This window comes from Equus przewalskii, chromosome 7 (assembly GCF_037783145.1).
Source record: "Equus przewalskii isolate Varuska chromosome 7, EquPr2, whole genome shotgun sequence".
Classification (NCBI taxonomy): domain Eukaryota; kingdom Metazoa; phylum Chordata; class Mammalia; order Perissodactyla; family Equidae; genus Equus; species Equus przewalskii.
This window is the reverse complement of record NC_091837.1, coordinates 62,509,997-62,524,086: the sequence shown is the minus strand read 5'-3', so window position 1 is coordinate 62,524,086 and position 14,090 is coordinate 62,509,997. Positions and strand designations below refer to the sequence as shown.

Genomic DNA, 14,090 nt, shown 5'->3' with positions numbered 1-14,090 from the left:
ATTTTGTCACATGGCCACATTTAGCTATAAGAAAGGCTAGAAACTGTAGTCTTTTACCGGGGCTCATAGTTACCTCAATAAAATAGGGTTGTTGGGATATTGGTTACTCAAGTCACAGTTTCTGCTGTATCTTTATTCACTTAAAAAACATAGGTAAGCCTTAAACCAAACAACAAAGTTCCTTTCTAAGAACATGTAATCTTATAGAGTGTTAGTGGAGATACTCACCATAGTAAACAAATAAAGAAAAGCACTTGTACATAAATAAAGACATAAACTATCATCAGGGGGGATATTGAATAATAGTTAATATTCTAGTGTCTAGAATAGTTCCCAGCATAGAATAAGTGAAAATTATTTATGAAATAAATTTATCACCATATTTATTTACTTATTAACTCTTTATAGAATGTCTACGAAGTGCCAGTAGCAATGCAAAGGCCTTTACGAGATAAAGACTCAAAGATGATTATGACAAAGAAGGATATTCATAATGATGAAAGCATTAATTCATCAGGAAGATTATTATAATAACAAATATAAATAAACATGATTTACAATAGAGTCCTGAAATATATGAAAGAAAAACTGACAGAATTAAAAATAGAAATAAGCCATTAAACAATAATAGTTGAAGAATTAAATACATCATTTCCATAACTGATACCACAAAAATAGAGAAAATTGTCAAAAGACATAGAAGACTTGAACAATATTATCAGTTAACTAGACCTATCTGACACCTATAGAATAATCCACCCAACAAGAACAAAATACACATTTTTTTCAAGTGTATATGGAATATTCTCAAGGATTCACCATATTTTAGACCATATAACAAATGTCAACAAGTATATAAGGATTGAAATCATGCAAAGTATGTCCTACTACCACAATGGAATCAAAGTAGAAATCAATAACAGAAAGAAAATTGTGTAGTACTCAAACATTTGGAAAAGTAAATAAAGTACTTCTATGTAACCAATGAGTGAAATAAAAAAAAAAAACAAGAGAAATTAGAAGATATTTTGAAGTGTGTATGAAATCAAATTATAATTTATGAGATGCAGCCAAATGAGTTCTTAGAAGAAAACTTAGAACTTTAAAGGCTTATAATAGAAAAAAGAAGGTTATCAAGTCAATTATAAAAGTTTTCAGCTTATTAAACCAGCAAAAGAAGAACGAACTAAACCCAAAGATTGAAGGGCAGAAATAATAATGATCAGAGGACAAATTAGTGAAATAGAAAACAGAAAAAGAATAGAGAAAATTTGTGGAATCATAAGTTGGTACCTGAAAAGATAAAATTAACAAATTTTTTGTTAGACTGACTAGAAAAAAAGAGAAAAGGCACACCTTTTAAAAATCAGTGATGAAAAAGGGAACATCACTAAGGATCCTACAGAAAATAAAAGGAATTTAAGAAAATAACATGAGCAACTTTATGTCAACAAATTAGATAACTTAGGTGAAATGGACAGTTGCCTAGAGACACAGATTACAAAATTGACTCAAGGAGGAATAGAAAATTAGAATAGACCTATATCAAAGAAATTTGATCAGGCATTACAAATTTCCCCACAGAGAAAAGCCCAGACCCAAATGCCTAATAAATTCTACCAAATATTAAAAAAGAAATAATATCGATTTTTCACAAACTCTTCCAGAAAATAGAGAAGGATAGAAAATTTCCCAACGAATCTAAAAGGTCAGCATTACTCTCAATAAAAGCCATATAAAAACTTTTAAAGAAAACACCAGGTAAATATCCCTAATGAATATAGACACAAAGTGTTCAGTAAAATATTAGCAAACATATAAGACAGATTATATACGATGACCAAATGTGGTTTATATACTAGGAATGCCAGGATGGCTTAATATTTGAAAATCAATGTGATACATCATATTAATAAACAGAGCTCAAAAAGCACTTTATCACCTCAACAGATGCAGGGAAGGCACTTGAAAAAAAAATCCAACATCCATTTATGACTAAACCTCTCAAAAAACTAGAAATAAAAAGGAATATCCTGAACTAATGGAAGGCATCTGTGAAAAAACTCAGCTAATTTTATACTTAATGGCGAAAATATGAATGCTTTACTCTAAGATCAGGAACAACACAAGAATGTCCATTCTTGCCACTTCTATTTAACATTTTACTGACTGTTCTTGCCAGTGCTAGAGAATAAATAAGTTATACCTCCAAAGGAAGTTGCAAAAATAGTACAGAGAGGTATGTGTTACCTAATAATAACATTTTACATATTTATAGTACAAAATCAAAGTCAGGAAATTGATATTAGTATAATCTACAGAATTTATCACATTTCACGAATTGTACATGCACTGGTTTGTGTGTGTGTGTTTTCATGAAATTTTATGAGGTGTAGACTTGTTTAACCATGACTACCATTAAGACAAAACTATTTCCTTACCACAAAGATTTCCCTTGTACTATCCTTTTGTAGTCAAATACACCCTTAGCCCATTGACCCAACATCCCTAATCTCTGGTGACCATTAATCTGCTGTTTATGTAATTTTGTCATTTGAATAATTTATACGTGGAATTATGCAATATGTAACTTTTGAGATCGGCCTCTTTGTTTTGTTTTTTCACTCAGTATAATTCAGTGAAGACATATTTAGGGTGCCATGTTATCGGTAATCTGTTCCTTTTTTATTACTGAGTCTTATTCCATGGTATGGATGTAACACAGTTTGTTTAATCATTCTTCCATTGAATGATATTTGGGTAGTTTCCAATGTTTGGCTATTACAGATGAAGCAGCTATCAACATTCATGTACAGGTTTTTGTGTGGATATAAGCTTTCATTTCTCTGTGATAAGTGTCCAGGAGTGCAATTTCTGGGTCATACAGTCAGCATGTATTTAGTGTGAATGTGCCAGTCATTATTTTTTTGTAATTTTAGATATCCTAACAAATATATGGTGATATCTCTTCATGATTTTAAACTGCATTTCTCTAATGGTTAATGATGTTTACCATATTTTAATGTGCGTATTACCATATGTATATCCTCTGTGACAGAACAACTGTACATGTCTTTTACCCATTTTCCAACTGGATTTTTTTTGTTTTGATTTTCTACTGTTGAGTTTTGAGTCCTTTATGTAGTGTAAATATGAGACATTTTGCAAATTTGCAAAAATCAGTTTGCAAATATTTCTACCAATCTTCATCTTCACTTTTTATCCTCTTAACCAGAGCTTTTTCAAATCAAACATTTTTACTTTTGATGAAGTCCAATTTATCATATTTTTATGGCTCAGAGCTTTTATGAAATGTCTGTGTAGCCCTAGGTCCCAAAGATTTTTTTCTATGTTTTCTCCTACAAGTTTATAGTTTTACATTTACACATCAATCTATTATCCATTTTGAGTTAAATTTGATAAAATGAGTTATGTTTAGGTTGGGGTTCAATGTAATTTTTTATTTATTTTTGCTTGTGGATGTCTGATTGTCTCAGCTCCATTTATTGAAAAGAGCATTCATTCTCTGCTGAATTACTTTTGCATCACTGTGAAAAATAAGTTGATCTTTTTATGTGGATCTATTTCTCCAGATTTTATCTTCTCTTTCATTGATCTTTGTGTTATCTCTCCACTAATACCACCCTGTCTTGAACACTGCAGCTATATTCTAAATGTAAAAAATCCTTTACTTTATTCTTTTGTTTTTTCAAAATTGTTATAGCTATTCTGGTTCCTTTACTTTTCCATACAAATTTTAGAATAAGCTTATCTATATGAAAAATCTTGCTATGATTTTGAAACGAATTACAAAACATAGACAAACATTTACTATTTAGTTTTCCAATCACAGTACATCTCCATTTATTTGATGTCTTTTATCAGTGTTTTGTAGTTTTAAGCATACAAGTCCTGATCATGTTTGCTAAATCTATATCTAAGTATTTTATTTTGAGTATTTCAAAGTAACACTTTGTCTTATTTTGGGTTTTCACACATTCATTACTATTTTATAGAAATACAATTGATTTTTCTGTGTCAATCTTGTATGCTATGAGCTTGTTGAACTTATTTATTAGTTCTAGAGTTTTTATTGTTGGATTTTTAAAAATATTTTGGGATATTCTATAGAGACCATCATGTCAACTGCAGACAGGGCATCTTTATTTTTTCTTTACAATCTATAGGTTTTTATCTCCTTTTCTTGCCTTATTGCACTGGCTAGGACTTCTGATTTTTTTATTCATCCTATTAATATTAATAGGGTTGGATTGATTAACTTTCAAACATTGAATCAGTCTTGCATCCATGAAACCCCACTTGGTTGTGATATATCACTGAATTAAATTTAATAATATTTTGTTGAGAATTTTACATCTATGTTCATGATATTGGGCTATAGTTGTCTTATTTTTTATTTTCTTTCTCTCATTTTGGTCAGAGTAATACCATCCTCATAAAATTAAGGTTGACAGCCTTCCCTCTTTTGTCTTTTCTGGAAAGGAATGTGTGCAATTACTACTAATTCTTCTTTTAAAGTTTGGTAAAATTCTCCAGTGAAACAATCTGTGCTTTGAGATTTCCATTTTAAGAGATTTTTAAGTGTAATTTAAACTTATTTAATGGTTATAGGATTATTCAAATTACCTATTTTATAATAGATGAGGTTTTTGTAGCTTATATTTTTCATGGAATTGGTCTATTTCATTTAAGTTGTCAAGTTTACGTGGCTGGTATTATTTACAGTATTCCTCTGTTATCCTTTTTATGTCTTTGTGGTCTATAGTAATGACCAATACTTAATTCCTGATATTGGTAATTTGTGTTGGCTCTCTTTTTGTAAGTCTTGATAGAGATTTGTCAATTTTATTAAACTTTTCAAAGAACCAGCTTTTTGTTTTATTTATTTTCTCTACTGTTTTCTTGTTTTCAATTTCACAGATTTTGCTCTTTATTATTTCTTTGCTTGTGATTGCTGTGGGTTCATTTTTCTCTGATTATTTTTTTAAATTTATTAATGTGAGAATGTATATTACTGAGACCTCTCTTCTTTTATAAATTAAGCACTGTATTACAATTCTTTGACTCAGTTGTATTTTGGCTACTTTCTATGTGTTTTTATTCTACATATTGTATTTTCATTTTCCCTCAGTGCAATATTTTCTTTTTTAATTTCACTTAAGTCATCCTCTTTGAACTACAGATTATTTATAAGAGTGTTATTTAATTTCCAAGTATTTGGAAATTTTCTTCTTATTTTTCTGTTACTGATTTCCAGCTTGATTCCAATGCGGTAAGAAACACACTCTGTATTATTTCAATTATTTTAAATATGCTTAGGTTTATTTTATGGCCCAGGATATGGAAAAGGATATTCAGTTAGTAAAATTATAAACTACAAAATCTTAATACATATACTATAGACCATAGTCATCAATTTAAGTAAGGAAACAAGTGTGAAAAATATGTGTGAAAAATCCACCTGAAGAATAATGTAAGGAACGCAAAGAAAACGAATGAATAATTGGTCTTGAAATTGAATCACAAAAAAATGGCTTATGAGCTTTCTGATTGTTCATTTGGCAGTAAAAATCAAAAATATTTTGGGCAATCTTTTCTGTATCACAAGTATGAATGCAGGAGGAAGGTTTATTTGATAGAATTTTTTAGTGGCTGTGTCAGTTTTTCTTTGTCAAATCTATTTCTTTTCCCTAATAGCATCCCAGTTTTCTTGTTGTTGGAACAGTACCTATTCTCCATTGTTTGTAATTTGATTAACTTCATTTTTGCTTATATGAACTCCAATGGAGGAACAATTTAGTGAGTAAGTCCTAGTCATCTTGCCAGAGAATTTGAATCCTGAGAAAATTCATGCAAAGATTGGGGACTGGCTGGAGGCAATTCATGTCTGAAGGATCCTTGGTTGATACTTTCTTACCATACTATTTCAGTTAAACAGTTGTCCTAACAGGTTTTTTGTGGTCTCAGTTCTTGCTTAATGTCTTTCAGAATTTTCTGACTCTTGACCATTTGAAAGAATGGACATTCAACTTTCCACTTATTTTGTGGAACTGGACTCCTGCCACCAATAACCTCTCACTAAAGCCCCATGTTTAGAAAGCAAGGGTTTATAGTTATTGCAACCAAAGCCTAATTGTGATGCTAAAAGGAGTTTTCCTATTTAGACTGTGGAGTTGCTAGAAAGAGAGTGTATTCTAGTGTTTAAAAGTTCAAGTTCTGTCACATACTACCTGTGAAACCTTGGGAAATTTCCTTAGCCTTCTTGTTTTTTAATTGGGAATATTAATGTTACCTACCTCAGTGAGCTATTGTGAAGATGAGAAGAGTTAATACTGGTAAAGAGGTTGGAACAGTGCCCAACCCGTACTAAAAATTCAGAAAATATCAGAAATCTGTTTCTATCAGTCACTTGTGAAAAGCCTCACAAAAGATACCAAATTTCAGGGGATTTTTGAATATTGGAGGAGATCAAAAGCAATCTAATTATTGTCTTCGGAGAAGTTTTGAGTAAGAAAAAAATTTTAAAAAGTCATCAAGAAACAGAAGTCCTTAGAAACACATTTAGGAAACTGAGTTAAATTTGAAGGTAATCAGCGAGGAAGATCATGAAAATTCTCACACATCTGCCCCTAAGCATCTTTCAAAATCAAGCTTAAGTCTGATTTCAGTTCAGACCTTTCCCAATAACTCTACCTTCTTCTTGACCTTAGGTAGCACAATTAACCTGGCAATTAATTATTGTCTGTAGTAAATCTTTGGTGACTTTTGGTTCTCTTTATCCTCTCTCCACATGTACTTACCTCTTACTTATCTGTCCAATTCATTCTCTTTTCTTTAATCTCATTACTACTTCTGTGTTTTAGGCCTGTGGTATTCTCACCTTGACTTTGCAATAGCTTCTTTTTTTTTTTTTTTTTTTAAAGATTTTATTCTTTCCTTTTTCTCCCCAAAAGCCCCCCGGTACATAGTTGTGTATTCTTCGTTGTGGGTTCCTCTAGTTGTGGCATGTGGGACGCTGCCTCAGCGTGGTCTGACGAGCAGTGCCATGTCCGCGCCCAGGATTCGAACCGACGAAGCACTGGGCCGCCTGCAGCGGAGCGCGCGAACTTAACCACTCGGCCACGGGGCCAGCCCCTGCAATAGCTTCTTAACATATCTTTCCACTCTAGACTTGACACCCATTCCCAAGTGACTTATCTGTATTTCTCTTCCTTTTCCAATCTATTCTTCCGTCTCTCAGCAGAATAATGTGTCTCAAAGTCCACAATCGCCACCTTCTCTCCAAAGCCTTTTCAGATCCCTGTCTCATAATAAACAGAGTTAACTGTTACCTTCCATGTAACTTCTTTAGCATCTAAATAAGATCTATCACAAACTGAAAAATATTCCAGTTTTCCTACCATTTTTGCCATGCTTTGAGTACCTACAAGCAAGGAATATATTTTATTCCTGTTTGTATCCCTCATATCCTAACACTATATATTTCACATAGTAGTATTGCTTAAGTCCACTCTAAGTTAAAATAAATCGCTATTTAATTTTTACTTATCTGTGTCTTATCGTCATACTTTTTCTTCTTTGAGGTAGGAGATCAGACTGTATTTTTTCATTCTTTCCACTGCACCTAACAAAATACTATTCATAATGATTCATTAAATTGTTAAATTGAATTGAGCTGAATTGTATATCTCAAGAACTGGAAAGAGAGACAGCCAAGTTCTTTTTCTTTAATTTTGTTGCTTATCTATTGTGAAGCTTTGAACAATTCACCTAAATACATAATACTTCATTTTTCTCAACCCCTTAACGTCAATAATGATACCTTCATTCTTCCTCTAGTGCATGTGTAAATAATTAACATACTTTGTAAGGATTTGGAGGATGCTGGAGAAGAACATTATTAGTTATCATCAGCAGCAGCAGGAGAAAAGGCTTGCTAAGTACTGATATGCGCATGATTCTCTGCAGAGCAAGATAAGTGGGCAAGTTCCTTGCCCTCTGGGAGCCGACAATCAAAAATGCACAAGACACCCAGATGTAACATACTTAAAGAAAATATACTCAAGAGCACCCAAAGACAAATGCCAAAATAAGATTATGCACTTCTTGAAGCCAGGCATTAATACACAATGCATTAAACAAATTAATAATCCAATCATATCTTGAGAAAATAATTTCATCATTAGCTTATATTAGGTAAGCTTCTTGCCCACTTGTATAGACACCTTAGCCACAAGGGTCAAAGGAAGATAGAATCCAGGCAGGGAAAGAAACTTCAGATTCATAAAGAACTCTGAATTGACTAGGCTGCTAGACTGGAACCAGAATGGGATGCGTGTGTGCATACATGTGTATATGTGTACGTATGTGTGCACAGAGGAATGATGGTGATAGTGGGGTAATGAAGAGGGCAAGGATTTAGAACAAACATCAGGAAGAAGTATGTTGTCATTATATAAGCGTGGCCCATTAAAGGTTTTTTAAGCTCATCACACTTGTTTAAGGAAAGAGGAATACCATGATGAGTGGCAAGGCTTAGAAGAGGAAGCTCTTTGGCAATAATGATAGCATAAAGGATTTGAGTGTGAACAAAACTATAGAGCTAGGATAACAGGTAATAGATTCTAACTTCCTATTAGCTAAACAGGCTGTCTGTCATCCTAGTTCAATGCCTTGGACAGATCTCTGGTACCTTTAGGAGAATAAAGAACAATCAAGAAACTGAGGGTTTCACTGAAATTATCACATAATTAATTGGTTGCATAGAAGGAAAACAATAATGAAAAACTATACTGAGTAGTGTGACAGAACATTCAGCTTTTGACCAGGTAGGCTGGCCATGTGTCGATATATAGCCACTACACTGATTCCTATTAATCCTGGCTTTAAGATGGTCTATAATGATGTTAGTTCCAGGAAAATTGAGTAAGACTACTTAGCCCCTGGCTGCAATGGGCAGCTCAGGTCCAAAGTGACTGCTTTTTGAGTCTGTATTCCAAGGGGCTGGCAGGACCCCAGGCAATTCACAACTGAATCACTTTGACCCAAAGTCATTTGTTCAATCTTGGTTGACAAAAGGTAACAGAGACTTTCTACTGTTTGGAAAACAAATGGATCTCTTGGCTGTTTTCATAAAGATCGACAGAGAGTTAAAATAGCCTGAGGTTAATATTATAAATCTTTCTAAAAGAGATTTTCAGAACATATTCTTTATCCCAGCATTGGATCAATCTCACAAAATGACATATTTTCCAACTACAGTGAAGCAAAACAACTTATTCTTGAAAAAGTTGAAAATATTAAGAAAGCTCTTCCTTTCCTGGCTTTTTGTGTGTTTGTTTTGTTTACCCTTTTCTTCTTGAACATCAACCAAAGAAAGAACTCAGACAAAAATGTGTGATGAATACAGATTGACCTTTTCAATAGCTTTGTGCCTATTCACCTAAACTTTATTGGTGTCAGAGAGCTCCCTGGATGCCCACAGTGGGTACAACCCTATGGTCGACTATCTTGAGGTGTGGCTTTTAACACTGTGGAATAGGAGAGACAAAAACAGAACATGATAAAGGAGGCCAATCCCTAACCCATATAATCATAAAGACCTGCTACAAAATTAAAATTTGCTGGGAATGTTGACAAATAAATTTTTTTGGCACAGTCTTATACATGCCAATTAAATAAGAGAAGAATTAATAATAAAAATTAACTTTGATCTTGGAAAGAAAGGATACTTTGAGGAGATATGAGGGAGTCTAAATTAAAATTGAAACAGTGAGCCCAGGGACAAGAGTCCAGGGAAAGAATAAAGGCTGTAGACAAATAGAGCAGACTATATCATATTTATACCACTTCCTGATAAGTCTTACAGTTTTGTTTTTATAAAATACTAAAAACTTGACATTTTTTTTCCCTCTTGTATTTTTTGTTCAAACTTGTTGACATCTCTTCTTGCACTGGAAAGTTTTTGGAAGCAGAATGACCTGACTTTCAGTTGTAGAGTCATCACTTACTGGCAGAGCAAAAATGAATGAACTTTCAGATTGTCCTCTGAATAACAGGAAGGCAAGTTTATAGCCCTGACTCTGCTCTCTTCCTTATATGGCTTATAGTCACAATTTGCTTGTTATTCCTGACTGTGTGTATGTGTGTCCGTGTGTGTGTATGTGTTCAGACATGTGGGAGAGTTGTTCCTATCCCATCTTAACTGCAATTTGGAGCAAAAAGCAGGGTTCAATCTCATTCCCTTTGAGGTTGGAGGATATCATAATAGCTACAATGATTGGTTGTTTAAGAATGCTTTATCTCTCAGCCAGAATGTCTGGCTGGGAAACTGCATCATGAAAGAAGTCTGGAGGGTATCTCACCAGCCAGTATATTCTAGCCGCAAGGACTTTGTTAGGAAGATAATCCTTCATTCTTCTTACTTTGAGAAAGAAAGCTTGGCCAAGAAAGCTCTCTATGAAATAGATAGAGTAAAATAAAGCTATGTTTAGTGTTAGTGGCAAAAAGGAAGACACAGTGAAGAAGTCTACTAAGAAGGTAATTTTTATACAGAAAATATAAATTTTAGAAAAATTTTAAAAACTGGAATCAAATGTGATGCAATTTTATGTTTATGATACAAAATGAGTCCACCATATATATGTATATGTATGTATTTGTGTGTATACCTATGCACATACTTATGTGTGTACATCTGCATCCAAAGAAAAACCCGACCAGTGCAATATTAAGAAATTAAAGTTGATGAAAGGTGGAAGATCAATCTACCTAAAGCATAAGGACATGAACAGAACACTGCTGTATCTCAATGAAACTGTAATTCAAGAGAAATTTATTTTAATGTCTTTAGTTTTACATTTATAGAGTCACTAAGGGTATGAAGGGTCCTTTAGATCTGTAGCACATTATCACTTTTTATGGGGGAAATTCCATGAGAATAATATTATCTCATTTGAAGATTAAAGAATGATTCTTTTTCCCAAATGTCTACGGGGGTTACTCTTTCTTTTCTTGCTATTACCTGCTACATTTCTTTAGTGTCCATTACAGGATCAACTGAATGAGTTTTTCATCAAAATGGCATTGACTGCAACAGAGCCTGAGAAAACTTGCTCTGACTCTCCTTCAATACTTGGAGGTCAAAGCTGTCTAAGTCTTGGTTTCTAATTCTGGCTCTCTTCTGCCACTTCCTAGCCTTTCTGAGCCTCAATTTTCTCATCTGTAAAATGAAGTAATTGACTGTAACGGTCTCTAAAATCATTCCTAATATTAAAAGAGAAAAATAAAAAACAGAATAAGAAGGACAAAGAGGACACTTAGGAATATTTGGATACCTTTGCTTCATGGTCTGGTAGAGAGAGACACCATTTGTCATCCACAGATCACGGACTGCAGAAAACACAGTGGCAAGGTAGAAAGTGCAGCTCATAGCTCTGAGGCCGACTGCACACTCATTGTTATGTAATTTTTATTTGGTGCCAAGTGGGTGCACAGTGTGCCAGGAATTCATACTTCAGAAATAACAACGGTGCACACCCAGACAAAGAGCTTAGATGGAATGTCTTTGTTCAGGGAACAATTAAAATATATTTGTACTGAATGATAAAAACCTTCCCCAAATGTAAGGCACTGTGGCAAAGCACAAGGTGTGGTTGCACTTTTCAGGCCATAATGCAAATGCTATTTCCCTTCACTTGCCAGTTATTATGGAACTAAGGTTAAAAAGAAAAAGGATTACAAGAAAAGCCTAAGTCTTCATTAAGTGGCCAAATGTTAAATATATTGCAATTTTTAACTCCACATGGAATTAGAGATTTATGTAACATTGTGAGATAAAATGAAGGGACATAGGATTGGTAATTTGAGAAATGCTATTCGTTCTAGAAGTCTCTTGGGCAATCTCTCTCCTTTGGTGGAATAGGAACTCTATTTCTTGATCCATTTCAAAAGGGCTTCCACAAAACCAAGATCTATCAACCAAGATGGCTCTTTGACCATGTATCTTGTTTCCCTTGGCAACTTCACTCCTGAGACACAGGGATGCTCAGCCTCAGACCCCTAAAGCTAGTGAAAATAGAAGAAAGAACTGCATTTCCTACAGAGGAGTCATCCTGCTAAAAGTAAGCTAGGTTTTCTGTACTGTAGACTTCAGTCGCCCCATTAAATGTTGGCTTACACTGTTTTCTAGGGCTTTCTTGCCTATTTCAGCTTCAAAACTAAAGAATTTCAAACCCTTCCGATATGATCTCTGTTTGTCAGAAGGTCATACCCTTTTGTGACTTGAACTTTGTTCAAAGCTTGAAAAAGTGTCTCAATCACAACCATATTTTGTTTTTCTTCAGAGCAAATTTTGCAGCATCATTTGTGATGGAAGCCACTAGGTGCTCACTCAAGCGACATCATCTCTCATCCAGAAGGAGAAAATCAATTTTTATTCTTCAAAGAAGAGCAGCAAGTAGTATTTGTCATTTATATTCAAAGAAGAGTCATTAAGCACTTTTTTTCTCTCTCTACCTAGAGTCTTAAAGAGGGAATTTACAGGAAACAGATAGATATGAATTAGTTTATGTGTAAGGCCAAGTATCACACAAATGTCTTTGACATTCTGAAAATAATCCTAAACTAAAAGTTGAAAATGAAAAGACAGTCTATCTGAATATTTGCTATTATTTTAGTGGCAGATTCAGTAGGTCATACCACTTAACTAAGATCTGGATTGTAGTTTACATTTTTATGTGATGAAGTTTAACTTTCACACAGAGGAAAATTTTGTTCACAGACAATTATCTTAGAATGTCACTTTCAGCAATGAAAATTCACGTATGTTAGCCATTTAGTTATATTCAGTTTCAGAAAATAGGAGGAAGTTGGCACTTAATGTCTATTTGTTTGAATGAATGATTACACAATGCATGTTCTGGGGAATGTAGGGTCACAGCTGCTTTCTTTTATGTTGGAGATAATATACCCTATTTTTCGGTTTTAGGTAATAGTTTAATATAATATACCCTATTTTAATAGTATAATAGTTTAAGATAATATACCCTATTTTTCAGTTTTAACCTTCCATTCTTGCTCTTCTTTTTTCTTTTCTTAGAGAGGCTATTTAATTCTTCATCCAGTGAATATGTAATAATAAAATAAGAAAACGTGTACTTATAGAGCTAGGGGTAGTTAAAGGTACTAACAGAGTCTATGCCTCCTTTTTGGGACTAGGCTTTCCCTGAACACATCCCAGAAACAAAATGAGAGCTTCAGATAAAATGTGTTCTGCTGGTGTCAAGAGGTAAAATGCATGAAAAACAAGCAGTATAACAACGTAGAGATTATTATAAATAGATCTATAGGTAACAGAGCACAAGATAAGTAGATCAATTATTATACAGATAGATGTTGATGTTGAATACCTAGAACGTACTTGGCATGTAGTAGGAGAAAAATTAATATTCTTTAAAAGAATGGATAAACATTTACATAAGTAGATTGATAAACTATCTGACAGTATAGCACAATGTGTAAAAACACAATTTAGTGTCAGACAGACCTAAAAATTGAGTTTAAGCTCAGACACTTCCTACTTTTTCAATGGACACGTAACCTTGACCTTTACAAACCTCCCTTTCCTCATTGATAAAGTAGGTATAAAAATAATTATTTTCTGAGAATTAAATTTATCTTCTGAGGATTAAGTTAATATTGCTTAGGAAAAGGCCAATCAGGTAAGCTATGCTCTGCTTATGTTGTTTTTTCTTCTTACTATTTTTATCATTACTAACAGTCTAACAACCACCAGCTGTAATAGAAGAAAATTACAATTTCTAGTTCTAGGATTTAAAGCATATTTATGAACAAAAAATTGTATCCTAGACAAACACAGATGTGATAACTAATTTTGGACAAATGACAAAAATGTCCTCTGAACTTTAGAAGTCCATTAACTATTTCTCTAAGCATTCATTTGACATCTCATAGGAACACTGTTCTCACCTACATGCTTACTGGGCTTCTGAAAAACCACCCAAATTTAGTTGGGAAGATGAAAAGTAAACACAAACCCGTGAAACTCT

At 33.4% G+C, this 14,090-nt stretch overlaps 1 long non-coding RNA gene across 1 annotated transcript in view; it reads right to left on the bottom strand.

Moving 5' to 3' along the window:
- LOC139084542 (uncharacterized) overlaps positions 1-11,470 on the bottom strand; it is a 100,770-nt gene extending 89,300 nt beyond the window's left edge. The window contains exon 1 of the long non-coding RNA XR_011541998.1: positions 11,358-11,470. This is a non-coding gene — a long non-coding RNA (uncharacterized lncRNA). The remainder of the gene's footprint in view (positions 1-11,357) is intronic.
- Between the last annotated feature and the right edge of the window lie 2,620 nt (positions 11,471-14,090).